The sequence below is a fragment of the Aotus nancymaae genome, unplaced genomic scaffold (genome assembly GCF_030222135.1).
Source record: "Aotus nancymaae isolate 86718 unplaced genomic scaffold, 86718_ANA_hifiasm-v0.15.2.pri h1tg000016l, whole genome shotgun sequence".
NCBI classification, from domain to species: domain Eukaryota; kingdom Metazoa; phylum Chordata; class Mammalia; order Primates; family Aotidae; genus Aotus; species Aotus nancymaae.
The window spans coordinates 58,627,265-58,644,388 of NW_026988428.1; the positions used below are offsets into that span (position 1 = coordinate 58,627,265).

The 17,124-nt window shown below is 42.0% G+C and overlaps 1 protein-coding gene and 1 long non-coding RNA gene across 2 annotated transcripts in view; one reads left to right on the plus strand and one right to left on the minus strand.

The window, feature by feature from the left end:
* The window catches only part of STK38L (serine/threonine kinase 38 like), a 120,339-nt gene that overhangs the window by 9,087 nt on the left and 94,128 nt on the right, over positions 1 to 17,124 (plus strand). The gene's annotated exons all lie outside the window — the stretch shown is intronic.
* Positions 6,003 to 11,215, minus strand: LOC135275407 (uncharacterized). The gene is made up of 2 exons (XR_010343020.1): positions 6,891 to 11,215; positions 6,003 to 6,602 (listed from the first exon to the last, which is right to left on the minus strand). It is a non-coding gene; the product is annotated as an uncharacterized LOC135275407 (long non-coding RNA).

Below are 17,124 nucleotides of genomic sequence, written 5' to 3' on the forward strand. Positions count from 1 at the left end.
TTTGAGATGCACCTGTGCACTCGTGGTCAGCTGAAACTTCTGAGTCAACAGTAGGTGGCCTAGTGCTGTTTCCTGAGTACAAGTGATTTGTTTAACTCACCCTTTCATATACCTCTCGAAATGTGTTCTTGTTCTTAAAATTACAAATAAACAAAACTGAAGAGAGAGGATGAGTTTCAGAAAAATGGGAACTGATCATTCAACTTTTTTTTAAGAACATTTCCTGTTCTTTGGCTAGAAATGAATTATTTAAAAATCTGTTTCTACTTAGACTTTTTATTGATTAAAAAATACATTTTTTCATATCCTGACCAAATCAATGCTGAATACACATTTGTAGGATATCGATTGTAGGGGCTGCTTGACTTGACCCAGGCCTACTGGATGGTTGGACGTGAAGGGTGGATAAAGCAGCAAAAATCTCCCCACCCCCCAGCCCCAGATTGCTTAACTGAAGAGACTTTGGAGACCAGCTGGGTAGCAAGGGTTGCAAAAGAACAAACTTGAGGACCAGCCAGTTCTGCATTAGAAATTTTGGAGGCATTGTCCAGAGCCCTGAGAATGAGAGAAGATCTCCAACCATCCACAGCTGTTTGGGTAAAGAAAATATCAGGGAAAGGAAGGTGGGAAACAATAGCTGAGAATCAGGCAAAAAAATCTAGAAAATGGGTATTTATCTTATTCACCACTATCTCTCCTTTCCACTGGCCACCCTTCCAGGTATCTTGTGATCTGAATTCCAACTCTGTTGAATTCAGCCTGGGGAACCAGAGGAAAAATTGTCTCTGTCCATAAACCCCTTTCCCCTACCTCTGCTGCTTCAGTGACAATAACTGAAAGAAAAAATTGGTGTAACAAAACTTTAAAATTTGTATATTTAGAAAATCTTAAAGAATCAACAAGTAAAACTTCTGGAGCTAGTGCAGGATATGGTTAACATCCAAAAGTCTATTGTAGCCACGCGTAGTGGCTCACACCTATAATCCCAGCAGTTTAGGAGGCTGAGGTGGTAGACTGCTTGAGTCCAGGAGTTCGAGACCAGCCTAGGCAACATGGTGAAACCCTGTCTCTACGAAAAATAGAAAAATTAGCTGGGAATTTTGGCATGTGCCTGTAGTATCAGATACTTGGGAGGTTGAGGTGGGAGAATCACTTGATCCTGGGAGGTCAAGGCTGCAGTGAGCCATTACCATGTCACTGTGCTCCAGCCTGGGTGACAGAGTAAGACCCTGTCTTAAAAAAAAAAAAAAAAAGTCAGTTGCTTTCTTATAGACCACCAATGAACAAATGAAATTGAAAATAAAAACACGCACAATACCATTTACATCAGCATTCCCCAAAGTGAAACTGGTAGAAATCTAATAATATCTGCAGAAGTTCTATATAATGAAAAGTATAAAACTCTGGTAAGAGAAATTTAAAAAGATCTAAATGAGTGGAAAGATATTCCATGTTCATGGACAGGAAGACTTATATGGTCAAGATGTCAGTTCTTCCCAATATGATCTATAGATTTAATGCATTCTCAGTCAAAATACCAGTGATATATTTTGTGAACATAACATGAACAAACTGATTTTAAAGTTTATAGAAAGGGCAAAAGATCCAGAATAGCCAACATGATATTGAAGAAGAAGAACAAAGTCAGAGGACCAACACTATACAGTAACAAAGGCAGTGTGATAGTGGTGAAATAGAAAATTAGATCAATGGAACAGAATAGAGAAGCCAGAAATAACTTACATAAATATAATAAACTGATCTTTGACAAAGTAGTCAGGGCAATAAAATAGAGAAAAAGATAAACTTTTCAACAAATGGTGCTGGAACAATGGAACATCCATATACAAAAAAAAAACAAAAAAATTGAATCTAGACACAGACTTTATATCCTTCACAAAAAATAATTCAGAATGGATCATAGACCTACATGTAAAAGGTAAAACTATTAAAATCACCTAGATAATAACACTGTAAAAAATCTAGATGACCTTGGGTATGGCAATGACTTTTAAAATACAACACTAAAGTCATGATCCATGAAATAAGAAGTTGGTAAGCTAGACTTCATTAAAATTAAAACTTCTGCTATGCAAGAGAATGAGAAGATAAGCCACAGATTGAAGAAAATATTCACAAATGGCATATCTGATAAAGGACTGTAATCTAAACTATACAAAGAACTCTTAAGACTCAACAATTAGAAAATGAACAACCTGATTAAAAAATAGGCAAGAAACCTTATCAGAGACCTCACCAAAGAACATACAGAGATGACAAATAAGTATATGAAAAGATGCTCAAGATATGCCATGCAAACTACTAAATATACTACATACCTATTAGAATGGCTAAAATTCCAAACACAGACCACATCAAATGCTGGTGAGGATGTAGCATAATAGGAATGCTCATTCATTGCTAGTGGTAATGCAAAGTGGTACAGCCACTTTGGAAGAGAGTGTGGCAGTGTTTTACAATATCAAGCACACTCTTACCAGCAGTTGCCTTCCTTGGTATTTACCTAAATAAGCTGAAAAGTCATGTCCACACAAAAGCCTGTACATGGCTAATTACAGCACCTTTATTTATAAATGCCAAAACTGGGAAACAACAAAGATGTCCTTCAGTAGATAAATGTATACGTAAACAGTGGTACATCCAAACAAAGTACTATTCAATGATAAAGGAAATGAGCTATTAAGCCATGAAAATACATGGAGGAACATTAAATACATGTCATTGAGTGAAAAAAAAAAAAAAGCCAATTTGAAAGGCTACATACTGTGAGGTTCCAACTATACGACATTCTGGAAAAATACAAAAATGATGGAGACAGTAAAATAATCAGTGTTTGCCAGGGGTTAGCAGGGAGGTAGGGATGACTAGGCAAAATACACAGTATTTTCAGGGCAGTGAAACTGTTTTGTATGATACTATTGTACTGGACACATGTCATCATACATTTTTCAAAACCTGTCGAATGGACAGCACCAAGAGTAAACCTTAGTGTAAACTATGGACTTTTAGTGATCATGACATGTCAATGTAGGCTCATCTATTATGACAAATGTGTCATTCTGGCACTAGATGTTGATAGTTGGTAAGGCTGTGTTTGGGGGACAAGGTAAGGGGCATCTGGGAACTCGCTGTGCTTTCTGTTCAATTTTGCCATGAACCTAAAACTGCTCTAAAAAATGAAGCCTATTAAAAATGTATTGGCTTAGAAAAAAAGGTGTAAGTGATGAATCAGTGAGTGAGAGATAAAACCATTGAGCAGCAATGGCTCATTTTCATCAATACTGACCCATTAAGAAGAGTTTGCTTTCTTCTCTGACATCTTCCATTCCCTACTCTCTTCCTACTTCTAACCTTTTAAACATTCAGTCACTCTGCAGTACCCATGTGTTTATTTTGTCAAGGTCTGATCTTATATTAGTATTTCCTTATTTTAGGATGGATACACTTTATAGCCTAGATCACAGGCCATCCATGCTGAGATAGTCAGAGAGTGATGGGCTTATTCCTAGGTGAGAACAGGTCTACATGTCTGGTTCCTATGTGCTTGCTCCCAAACTTTCCTATCCCCTCCCTTCCTTTTATTCTGTCCCCAGCTCCCAGGGACTCTGGATCTAGAATCCCTGCCTTGGACCCACAGTAGAATGAACAAGCTGGGATAGACCGCCCTGGCCTGGCCATTGCCAGTCTCAAGCCTTCAAGTTTCTTTTGCCATCAGCAACTCCTAGACATATAAGCCTGGCCTTTTTGGTGGGAATAGGGGTTCAAGAGAGACATCTAGAACTTCTTTTCCTTAACAGTTGCACTCCACTTCACAGGGCTAGACCAACTCCCAGCACGAGTTGTTCTGGGAAGGTTTCTCAGTGAGCATGTCATAGGTTACAGATGTTTATGAGACAAAGATGGTTTTAACTTTTTAAAGACTTTAACAAATGTTAAACCATTTAGAAACTTAAAAAACATTTATAGCATTTGAGATTATTTTTATATTTTTATAAGTAATAATTATACAAAGAAAATATATTTTCTTTCTTTTTTTTTTCTTTTTTTTTTTTGAGATGGAGTTTTCTCTTCTAGCCCAGGCTGGAGTGAGATGGCACTATCTGGGCTCACTGCAGCCTCTGCCTCCCGGGTTCAAGTGATTCTCCTGCTTCAGCCTCCTGAGTAGGTGGGATTACAGGCGCCCACCACCATGCCAGACTAATTTTTTGTATTTTTAGTAGAGACAGGGTTTCACCATGTTGGCCAGGCTGGTCTCAAACTCCTGACCTCAGGTGATCCACCCGCCTTGGCCTCCCAAAGTGCTGGGATTACAGGTTTGAGCTCTATATTTTCCCCAAGTCTCATATAGTCTCTCCCAAATGCCTTTCAGGTTACAAATGGAGTAAGATGAACTGAATTACTTCCTGTATGTCAGTACACTTGAGTTTAATCTCGGTTACTCAATAGATGTGACTGAGGTTATTCATGACTTAATTCCTTCAGATCTTCCTCATGTATAGGAAGAAGGGAGAGGGACCAGATGATAATCTGGTCAAGTCCTCTCCAGTCTTAAAATTTTATGATTTCTATATATTAAAATTTTATTATTTCTATATGTTTATAATTTTTATATGTTAAATAGGAAGAAGGGAGAGGGACCAGATTATCATCTGGTCCAGTCTTCACCAGCCTTAAAATGTTATGATTCCTATATGTTAAATGCAAATACAGATGGTGACTCTTTGGTCCAGCCTAGTTTACTGCTGTATCGTGTTTCTCACAAAGTGAAACCTAAAAGCTTGAAAAAGCTTCCTATAAAAGGCCACACTTCAGATTTCATCAGCTTCCAAAGTAGACTGTCTATGGATCAGAAATTCTCGTCTTGAAGTGGGGCAAGTCCTCACTTGTACACATGTTCTTTCCACTCAAATGCAGACGCTGTTCTTGTGGAAAGAGTAGAGGAGGTCAGCCAGCCAGAGGCCCCATTCCGAGGGGATTGAAAGGTCTCCCAAGGCAACCACTCCCAAAGGCGGGTTAAGTTTCTGTGAGCTGTTTCCTGCTGAACAAACAGCCCCTCCCAAACCCTCAAGACTGAACTAGTTTAGGGACCACCCTTTGGGATTCTAGTCTATTGCAGTGGCCAGTGAGTCTTGAATGAAAATAAATGTGAAAAACATAGTCCTTAGGGTTTGACTCCACAACAGATCCAGAAACAACATGGCTTTTTTTTTTTTTCAGTCTGGTAATAAATAACTTGAGCCTGTGCCAAACCCAGAACACATTCCCTGGTCTATCCTGGTTTAAACGTGTCAGTGTGAGACAGACAGGAATAGGACAGGCCATGGGGAAACAGGAGCCAAGACTATTTGTTAAAGTCTGGTCCTTGGCCAAACTGTGAGGTTGTTTGCCTAGAGTCCTCCTAGTTAGTTCCCTGTGGAACTATCTTCTCACCTCCCTTTTGATGCTTTCTACTCTCCCGGCAAACCAGCCCCTTCTCCTATCTCAGCTGCCTAACAAGGATGCCTTATGTTCAGATAAGGATCAACGTTGGAAAGGGTTTGATTAACTCAAATAAGTTTGGAGCAAATGAGAATTTAAGATGTAATTCCTCTCAAGAGAACTCTTTATTCATAGAGAATTCTAAAATATTGTAACTCTTTTAGCAAAGTCTATAATAATGGATTTTCGTACCTGTAGGAGAGAGAAATTCGGATGGAACACTATTCTACTGTCCGCAAATCACACCATGCTTTGTAATTTAAAGAAATATGAAATTAATGCTAACCATGTGTGGACACTTTTTTTTTTTTGAGATAAGATCTCACTCTGTCACCCAGGTGGACTGCAACCTCCACCTCCCAGGTCTAAGCGATTCTCTTACCTCAGCCTCCTTAGTATCTGGGACTATAGCTGCATGCCACCATGCGCAGCTAATTTTCAAATTTTTTGTAGAGATAGGTGTAAGGTATATTGCCGAGTTAAAATGAGGCAACTGAGGCCAGTGAGAAAAAATGAGAATCCAATTTATTCAGCTCCCGGGCGAGGTTCTGTGGTCCAGGAAGGGGCCAGAGAAGTCGCAATGGGCTTCTCAGGGCGTGGGGTTTTATAAGAAGTGGAGGTAGTTGATTGGTCATTGGGAAACAAAGAGCAGACAATTTCATTGGTAAGGAGATTTGATTGATTGTTAGGGAAACAAAGAGCAGACAGTTTCATTGGTAGGCTGACTTGCTGGGGAGGTTAATGTTAAACTGCCATTGGACAAATCTTCCGCGGGCTTTTTAAATTTTGAAAGGGTTGAGTGAGGAATGCAGGAGTGGGCGTGTGGAGCCTGCATGGAGAAACCAGATAGGAGCAGGTGTGGGGAGACAGCACAGAGAGATAAGTGTGTCCATTTGGCTCTTCAGCGAGGCAGCCGGCCTTACATTCCGACCTTTTTGATGATATAGGACGTTGCTTCTTTCTGGCTACTTCCTGCTGAACAGGGGCGGAGTCGGGGGGGGCGTCAGTTGGCCGGTGCCTCAGTTGGGAGTTGGACGTAGGGGTGAAGTAGCATTTGATTTATTGCCACCCTGGAAATTTCTTTCATGCGAGCTTGTAAAAACCTAAGAAAGAATGGGACCAGCATTAGTAGAAGACAAACTATGATTAGGGGAATGACAACAGGAGCTAGCCAGGTGAATATGGGAGATTGTCACCAGTTAAGAGGAAAGTTTGGCGCACTTGGCGTTCCTCGGAGGTCTTCCTTGAGGCGATAGAGAGTATTGACTTTTTTTTTTTTTAACTTGGTCTGTTTCATTGATGTAATAGCAACACTGTTCCTGGAGAAACAGACAGGTACCTCCTTTCTCCGCCATTAGTAGGTTTAGAGCCTGTCGGTTTTGGAGAGTTACCTGGGCTAGTGACGTAATTTGTCGCTGAAGAGAGGCCAGAGAGGCTGCTGATGTTTCAATGGCCACATGGAGTTTGTTTTCTAGTTGAGCAGCTGAAGTGATACTGTAGCCTAAGGCGTCGCCTCTAATTCCAGCAGCTGCTAAAGAGGCTAGGGAGAGGCCAACTACTATGGGGAGGAAGACAGCTCGTTTGTTTCGGCCCTGAGGGGAAGATGGAAGGAGGGATAGAAATTTAGCTTGCCTATACACCTCTAGTTGTGGGACTAGGGTGACGGGCACACAGGGGAATGGGGAGGAGGTTTTGATAATTTTGGTTAGGGTTCCATTACACTAAAAGTACCCCCCTTGAGGCGCATGAAAGGAAGAGTTTATATTTACTGTGGTGTTGCACTTAAGGCTATGGTTGGTAGGTGTCCCATAACATAGAGAAAGAGAGTGGGAGTGTATTTTAAACAAGGGGATTCCCATTAAAGTGGTTTCAGGTCTTGTGGACTTTTGTGATAGGGTGAATCCCGTTTGGAGGGGAACTGCGGCTAAAGGGGAGGTGTTAAGAGAGGCACATAAAAAGCAGTGAGTGAAGTTTACGGTTTTGATTAAGTTTAACATGTTGGCTCCCTGCTGTACTAGAGTTAACTACGAGAAAGGATGAGAGGTGTTATTTGAGGGTTTGATTTGGTTAGTTAGGGTGGCTTTATTTTTAGGATTGTATGGCTTACAGAGCCAAGTTGTTTTATAACTTTAGGGACAATGCAGGTATAGGACTGGAATATTAGCCATGTTCCCTGGGGGTATTTTTGGCTGCCGCATACAAGGGCTTAGCTAGAGTAGCGAAGTTAGGAATTTAGTGATGAAAAATCCCACAAATTTTAGAAAGGAGAGGATTTTGTTAGCTGTTTTGGGGGGCTGCAGTGCAAGTAGTGCCTTTTGACTGTTTTTAAGCCCTTAGTTTGGGGAGTAAGGTGAATACTTAAATAGATTACTGAGGTGACCAACAGCTGTGCTTTGGAGGGGGAAATCCGGTATTCCCTAGACCCAAGGAAATTAAGGAGAGCGGCAGTATGCTGTCGTGACATGGAGAGGGAAGGGCTGCAAAGCAGCAGGTTGTCCACGTACTGTAAGAGGAGACTAGGCTGAGGGGGGACAAGAGGTTAGGTTAGCTGCTAATGCTTGTTTAAATATGTGAGGGCTGTCTCTAAAGCCCTGGGGCAGGACCGTCCAGGTTAAGTGCTGCGAGAGGTTAGTGTCTGGATTGGTCTAAGTAAAGGCAAAGAGGAAATAGGACTTAGGGTGAAGAGGAATGGTAAAGAAGGCATTCTTGAGGTTAAGGACTGTAAAATGAGAAGTAGTGGAGGGAATGTTTGATAATAGTGTGTATGGATTGGGAACTACAGGGTGGAGGGGAATTACTGCCTCATTGATAAGGCACAGGTCCTGAACCAGGTGAAAGCCGCATGGCTTTTGGACTGGCAATATAGGAGTGTTGCAAGGGGAACTGGTAGGAATGAGTCCCTGTGCTAGGAGTTAAGTGATAATAGGCTTTAGGCCTTGGCAATGGGTTTTTGAGATGGGAAACTGAGGACAGGAGGGAAAATGGGTAGGGTCCTTGAGGAATATTTTGACTGGCATGTGATGAGTGGCAATTATGGGCTTGGAAGTATCCCATACTGAGGGATTAACCATTTCAGGAGGAATAGGGGGTTGAAGCGAGGAATCGTGACTGGGTGCATTGTTATTTAAAGTTAATACCAGGAGATGGGTAGAAGATGGGGAGGACTGTGGAGAGCCAATGAGTTGGAGGGTAGCCCCTAAAGTCTGGAGGATATCTCATCCCAGTAAGGGGACTGGGCACGAGGGTATGATTAAGAAGGAGTGGGTGAACGGATGTCCCTCCAGGTAACAAGTTAGAGGATGGGTCCGGTTGGGACAGGAGGGTTTCCCGTTAATTCCCACAACCGAGACCTGGGAAGGTGTACTAGGCTCTGAGTAGGAAGGCAATACAGAATAGGAAACCCCCATGTCCATTAAGAAGGAAATAGACTTACCCGCTCTTCGTAGCGCCCTGGGCTCAGCAAGGGTGATGGGGGTCTTCGAGTCCGGGTTGTGTTAATTATTCATGAGGCCAAGGAGTTCAAGTGAAGGGACTGCATCCTTTGGACTGGCCTGCCCCTCACATGGAGATGCAGGGGGTGAGCCTGTAGTCCAGAATGGGCAGTCTACCTTCTAGCGTCCAGTTCATTTGCAGATTGGACAGGGTCCGGGAGGTGGACGTGGACAGGGGCACTGCTGGGCCTAGTGTCCCTTTTGGCCACATTTGAAGCAGGGCCCGGGAGGGACCTTTGAAGTAGTCTGGGTGGGTTCTAGGGGACCTTTTTGGAGGAACTTTGAGGAGTTTTCCCTACTAGATGCTGGGCGTGCTGCCGGCTTTACGGCTGCTACGATAGCTTGGGTTTGGAGGCTTACCTGTTGCTGTAAATGGACTTGGTGGATGGTCTTAGCCTTTTCCTCCCGGCCATTAAAAAGTTTAAATGCCAAGTTTACCAGGTCTCGTATGGGAATTTTTCATATTTTATACTAGAATGCTTGGATGTAGGGAACCTCGGCTTACTTACCTTTCCTTTGGCAAAAATTGTTTAAATTAGTGAGGACATTAAAGTTAAGTGTGCCCTCTGGAGGCCGCTTGGACTGGTTGTTTAGCGGATACTGTGGCCAGGCTACGGTGGAGAGGAAGAGTAGCCTTTTGTTTTTTATAGAGAGGCCTAGCTTGGGTAGGTTTAGAACTAGGCATCCCAGTGGTGACTTAGGGTTTGGGTGGGATTTTTGGTTACCCATGATTTTTTCTTTTTCTTTTTTTTTTTTTTTGTGAAACAGGAGGATTTTATTAAGGTGGCTACCGGCTTAGCAGATTAGCATTTTAATATTAAGTGCTTAACAAAGACAGGGCTTGGCTTTTTATACATGAAGTACACAGTGGCACTAAAACAAGTTTGCAGGCATAGAACAAAGGCAATTTATTAAGCAGTAATAGGTACTTAACTTAGGCTTACATGTGATAGTTGCTATGTGACCCAGATGTTTGCTATCTGTAGAGCTCAAGGATTTTAGCACAGGCCTTATCTATTTCTTTTTGATACAGTGTTTAGAAAGCTAGAGTCCTGCCTGCTTGGGCATTTTTTATGACCTTCACTGTAGAAACTTACAGTTATTAGCAATAGAGAACAAGAATACAAGAATTTGTAAACTTATAAAACCTGCAAAGCAGGATACAATTTTACTGGAAGGGAAAAAACTCACTCACACACTCACTCGGGAACAGAAGGAGAAACAGAAAGAGAAATTGAGAATATAATTAAACGGGAGCTGATTTGCCAAAGGGCAGGTTTTGGGGTTAGGAGCCAAGGTTTAATTTAGGCCTTAAGGGCCTGGAGGAGTAAACAGGGCTTCTAGTCACTCAAGTCTCGCCCGCTGCCGCAGAGATGACCGGTAGGCGTCCCGGACGACACTACCGGACACCAGAGAGGGTTCAGGAAGAAGGGGACGTCTCCCTCAGGTTCCTGACCCTCTGCAGACCCCTTACGGGGGGAAGACAAGAGCGTAGGGACGTCTCCTCTACACTCAGGTCCTCGAGGCGGAGCTGGAGCCCTGGGCCCTCAGCTGAACAGAGCCGGGGCCCTGGGCCCACGGCAGAGAGGAGTCCCTGACGCGGCCGCGGTTACAGACAGGGAGTCCGGAGTCAAGCAGCGGGAGAGGCTATGGGTAACAGAAGTGTTACCTTGCGGCGCAGTGGCTCCCTGGTTTAGCTTCAGGTGGAGGAGTCGGTTTCCCCTTTAGGAGGGGGTCTCACAACCCCTCCCGGGTTTCGGCACCAGCTGTAAGGTATATTGCCGAGTTAAAATGAGGCAACTGAGGCCAGTGAGAAAAAATGAGAATCCAATTTATTCAGCTCCCGGGCGAGGTTCTGTGGTCCAGGAAGGGGCCAGAGAAGTCGCAATGGGCTTCTCAGGGCGTGGGGTTTTATAAGAAGTGGAGGTAGTTGATTGGTCATTGGGAAACAAAGAGCAGACAATTTCATTGGTAAGGAGATTTGATTGATTGTTAGGGAAACAAAGAGCAGACAGTTTCATTGGTAGGCTGACTTGCTGGGGAGGTTAATGTTAAACTGCCATTGGACAAATCTTCCGCGGGCTTTTTAAATTTTGAAAGGGTTGAGTGAGGAATGCAGGAGTGGGCGTGTGGAGCCTGCATGGAGAAACCAGATAGGAGCAGGTGTGGGGAGACAGCACAGAGAGATAAGTGTGTCCATTTGGCTCTTCAGCGAGGCAGCCGGCCTTACAATAGGGTTTTGCCATGTTGCCCAGGCTGGTCTTGAACGCCTGGGTTCAAGCAATCCTCCCATCTTGGCCTCCCAGATTGCTGGGATTACAGGTATGAGCCACTGCACCCTGCTGACACTGTTTTATCTATACATTACAAAGATTAACTTATTTACTCCTTAAAGCCATAGGAGGTAGGTACTTTTATCACACCCATTTTACAGGTAAGGAAACTAAAGAACAGAGAGGTTAAGTAACTTTCCCAAGGTCACACAGTTAGTGAAAGGCAAAACTGGGATTCAAATTCAGAGTCTGCTTCCAGAGGCCATGCTCCTAACTACTGTGTTATTCTGCTAGCTCTGCTTAATGCTTCTTCACTCTCATCCTCCTACATTCATGTCCAGACACTTCAGGGTGGATCTTTTAGTAGTAGATCATTTTATTCACTTGGACCTACTGCTTGATCATAAAAGAAAATCTTGACTTTATGTAGACAAATAGTAGATCTGGTGGGTCTAGATAGATTGATTGATTGATAGACATAAAATTAAATTTTGGTTTGAGACAGAGTCTAGCTCTGTTGCCCAGGCCAGAGTGCAGTAGTGCAATCTCAGTTCACTGCAACCTCCACCTCCTAGGTTCAAGTAATTCTCGTGCCTCAGCTTCCCAAGTAGCTGGGATTACAGGTGTGCACCACCACGCCTGGCTAATTTTTTTGTATTTTTAGTAGAGATGGAATTTTACCATGTTGGCCAAACTGGTCTTGAACTCCCTGTCTCATGTGGTCCACCCACCTCAGCATCCCTAAGTGTTGGGAAATACAGGTATGAGCCACTGTTCCCGGCCTAAAATGTTTTTAAAGTCGAACTAATATATATGCTATTAAAAAACATTAAAGACTCAAGGGCTTATAACAACAATTAATAATTCTCTGCCCCTCACTTTACTTCTCTGGTCCTCTCTCCAAAGTCCAGAACTTGTAATTCTGATGGTTACCTCCACTTCTCTAAATAATATGCTTATGCTTACGTTTTTGATTGACTGATGAACTTCAGACATTATCTACTGATAGTGTCTTTAACTGATAATTTCATTATCTGCTGATAATGTCTTTATCTTCCTGCTATGATCATTGAGAATTTAGTTTCCTTCCAAAACTATACTCTTTTCTCCTCTTTTGCCAATATATTTAACTCAATATTTTTAGCTCTTTGGTTGCTTACTTTTCAAATTTTAAATAATTAAACGTCTATTTCTTGTCCATTAACCTTATGGATAGATGTCCCACCACCCTACTTTGTTAGTGCCTCATCCTTCTTCTTACCTTTTATGAAAATATAATGAAATCTATTTAGCTTTTATTATAGATTGATCTTAAAAGTTAAAAGTCAGTGAAAATTAACTTACAATATTTTCAATGGAGAGCCATGTAATGTACTAAGATTATATTGATTTTCCTGTACAACCTTTTATCCCTATAGTTTCAAATGACCTTCCATTTTTTTCCTTTTATTCTTTGCCCTGATCCTTAATATTTTCCATCATTTCAATCATACTTCTAGCCCATTAAGGCCCCCTTTTCCCATACTCCTCCATTATCCTGCTCACTTCATTCTCTTGCTCAAAACCCTCCAATGACGTCTCATCCCAGCCAACACAGTAGAGAAGGGCCCTGCTTATTCCTCAGATATCATCTGCTACCACTCTTATTTCACTCCCACCATTCCTGCAACGGTTACTTTCTTCTCACTCTTGAAACACACAAAGCTCATTTCTATAGCTGGGCCTTGCACTTGCTGTTTCCTCTTCCTGAAATGCATTTCTCCCAGAGTTTCGTATGGCCCAGTTCCTCATTTCACTCAGGCCTCAACCCAAGTGTCATCCCTCAGAGAAACTTTCCTTGTCCACTCCACCTGCACTAGCACACTTCTTTCCCGGCTTTACTTTCCATCATGGCATTTATCATTACCTACAATTAGCTCACACACATATTTGTTTATATCTTTTCTCTATTCCTCATTGGAATGTAAGCATGATGGTGTCTCTCTTGTTCACTGCTATAGCTCCAGTACCCAGAAGAGTGCCTAACATGTAGTCATGCACAATAAATATTTGCTGAATAAATGAAGGACTTTCTCTCTTAAACCTGCCAAATAGATGCCTTCCTGGCACTTCCCTTCATTGCTTTCCTCAGTAGGACACATGGACTTCCATTTCTCCATTTTGCTGAATAACATATTCAAATGACTTTCTAAGGAAGGATGCATTGGGAGTAAAATTTCCAAATCCTTACATTTTTGACATCTGTATTCTGCCTCAACCTAATTGATAGTTAGCCTGGCCATAGGCTTCTGGGTTGAAACTCATTTCTCTTTGAATTTTGGCAACTACTCTGACTTTCATTCCTTTGATGGTGATGTGTGTGTGTGTGTGTGTGTGTGTGTGTGTGTGTGTGTTTGAACTTGCTTTCAAGAAGCTTTTAGGGTTATCTTTATGCATTCTCAGTAATATAGCTAGGATTTTTTCTTTCCTTTCTTCCTTTCTTTCCTTCTCTCTCTCCCTTTCTTCCTTCGCTCATCCTGCTCTGCAATCAAAGGGCTTTTTCAACTTGAAGATGGTTTGTTCTTTAATTTAACTTTTCTATTATATTGGTATTCTTTCTTTGTAAAATGCTCTTTAGCCACTTTGGATTTCTGGAATGATCTTTTTTTTTTTTTTTTTTTTTAAGTGAATGCAAGTTTATTAGGAAAGTAAAGGAATAAAAGAATGGCTACTCCATAGACAGAGGAGCCCCAAGGGCTGCTGGTTGCCCATTTTTATGGTTATTTCTTGATGATATGCTAAACAAGAGGTGTATTATTCATGTCTCCCTTTTTTAGACCATATAGGGTAACTTTCTAAGGTTTCCATGGTATTTGTAAACTGTCATGGCACTGGTGAGAGTGTAACAGTGAGGATGACCAGAGGTGGCCATATTGGTTTTGGTGGGTTTTAGCCGGCTTCTTTACTGCAACCTGTTTTTTCATCAAGGTCTTTATGATCTTTTTTTTTTTTTTTTTTTTTTGAGAGAGAATAGGAAGGAGGAAAAAGGAAGAGAAAGAGAGAGAGAGAATGGGGAGGAGGGAGAAGGAAAAGAAAGAGGGAGAGAGAATGGGAGTATTGCTTTCTTGCCCAGGCTAGAATGCAATTTAGTAATGGGTATTGAAAAGCTCTTTTATACTGATAATTATACTTAATGATGTAGTCAGGAAGGAATAAGGGAAGAAGATAACAAACAAACAGCCAACCAATATTTAATTTAAACCTATGAAATGCTATGCGATTACTGAGGAGTGATTTACTTCCAATTATATAGTCACCTTTGGAATAGGTGTGAGGTGGTAATGTATGTTTTGTGTATTTGAAGTGGAGAGTTCTATAAATGTTTATTAAGTTTACTTGTTCCGGGTCTGAGTTCAAGTTCTGAATATCCTTGTTAATTTTCTATCTCGTTGATCTATAGAATCGTTAGCTCTTCTTGTTACATTGATCCTTTTGCCATTATGTAATGTCATTCCTTGCCTCTTTTGTTCTTTGTTGCTTTAAAGTCTACTTTATCAGAGGCGAGAATTGCATCTCCTGCTTTTTGTTTATTAGTTTATTTTTACTCTCTGTTTGATTGGTAAATCTTCCTCCTTCTCTCTGAGTCTTTGTGTATTGTTGCATGTAAGATGGGCCCGGATGCAGCATACTGATGGGTTTTGGCTTTTTATCCAATTAAAATATATATAGGTTTAATACCGGCGTTTGATGCTAGCTGGCTGTTTTGCCCATTAGTTGATGTAAATTTTTTATTGTGTTAAAGTTCTTTGCTTTTTGATATATATTTTGGAAAGGCTGATATTGGTTGTTCCTTTATATGTATAGTGCTTCTTTCAGAAGCTCTTGTAAAGCAGGCCTGGTGGTGGTGAACTCTCTAAGTACTTGTTTGTTCGCAAAAGATTTAATTTTTCCTTCGCTCATAAAGTTTAGTTTGGCTGGATAGGAAATTCTGGGTTGAAAGTTCTTTTCTTTAAGGATGTTAAATATTGGTCCCCACTCTTTTCTGGCTTGTAGGGTTTCTGCTGAGAGATCTGCTGTAAGTCTGATAGGTTTCCCTTTATGGGTAACCTGACCTTTCTCTCTGGCTGCCCTTAGTATTTTCTCCTTCATTTCAACCCTAATAAATCTGGCGATTATGTGCCTTGGGGTTGGTCTTCTTGAAGAATATCTTTGTGGTGTTCTCTGTATTACCTGGAGTTGAATATTACCCTGCCTTGCCAGGTTGGGAAAATTTTCCTGAATGATATCCTGAAGAGTATTTTCCAACTTGGATTCATTCTCTTCATCACATTCAGGTACACCTATCAAACGTAAATTAGGTCTTTTCACATAGTCCCATATTTCCTGGAGACTTTGCTCATTCCTTTTCATCCTTTTTTCTGCATTCTTGTCTTCTCGTTTCATTTCACTGAGCTGGTCCTCGACTTCTGATATCCTTCCTTCTGCTTGATCAATTCGACTGTTTAAACTTGTGCATGCTTCGCGAAGTTCTCGTGTTGTGTTTTTCAGCTCCATCAATTCACTTATATTCTTCTCTAAATTGTCCATTCTCGTTAACAGTTCGTCAAACCTTTTTTCAAGGTTCTTAGTTTCTTTGCATTGGGTTAGAACAAGTTCTTTTAATTCACAGAAGTTTCTTATCACCCACGTTTTGAAACCTGCTTCTGTTATTGGAACACAGGTGTAATCTATTAAGCCTTGTTCCGTTACTGATGAGGAATTACAATCCCCTGTAGAGGGAGAGGTATTCTGATTTTGAGTATTCTCTACCTTTTTACGCTGGTTTCTTCCCTTCATTATATATTTGTCCGTCTGTCGTCTTTATAATTACCGGCTTTCTAACTGGGTCTCTGACGTCCAACTTGTTGATTCCCTGCGCCGAGATCTGAGCAATCCACTGAGCCGGCCAAAACAGTGGTGTTAAGATTGATGGTGCTTTTCTGCCCGGGAATCTCCGGACTCTGCACCAAGAACTGGCGTGCTAAGGCACCAGCAAAACCACCACGCCGGCCACAAGAGTCGCCCTGGCGACCCGTGGGGCTCCTCCACTGGGAATCTCCTGGTCTGTGAGCAACAAATATTCGTCTGAAAGTGTGGCGTCCTCTCGTTCTTTGCGCTTTCACTGGGAGGTACATGCCCGAGCTGCTAATCATCAGCCATCTTGGATCTCTCTCTCGGTCTTTATGATCTGTATCTTGTGCTGATCTCCTATCACATTCTGTGACTTAGAATGCCTTACCTATACGGAAATGCTGCCCAGTAGGTCTCAGCCTCATTGTACCCACCCTCTATTCAAGATGGAGTTGCTCTGGTTCAAATGCCTCTGACATTTCCCCTCTCACTTTTCTTTCTTTCTTTTTTTCTTTCCCTCCCTCCCTCCCTCCCTCCCTTCCTTCCTTTTTTTTTGACAGAGTCTCACTCTGTGGCCCCAGGCTGGAGGGCAGTAGCGCAATCTCAGATCACTGCAACCTCTGCCTCCCAGGTTCAAGCAATTCTCCTGCCTCAGCCTCCCGAGTTGCTGGGATTACAGGTACCTGCCACCACACCTGGCTAATTTTTGTATTTTTAGTGGAGACGGGGTTTCACCATATTGGCCAGGCTGGTCTCGAACTCCTGGCCTCAGGTGATCCACCCGCCTCGGCCTCCCAAAGTGCTGGGATTACAGGTGTGAGCCACCGCACCCAGCTCCCCACTCCCTTTTCTAAGAGAACTTTTAATCCTAAGGGTTGCAGAGGAACAAAGATTCATCTGTAACTTCAGGCTGAATAGGGGCAATGATATTCCTGCACAATGATTAAGGTCTCTGGTATTCAAGATAGAGTGGAACTCAGTCAGACAGCGTC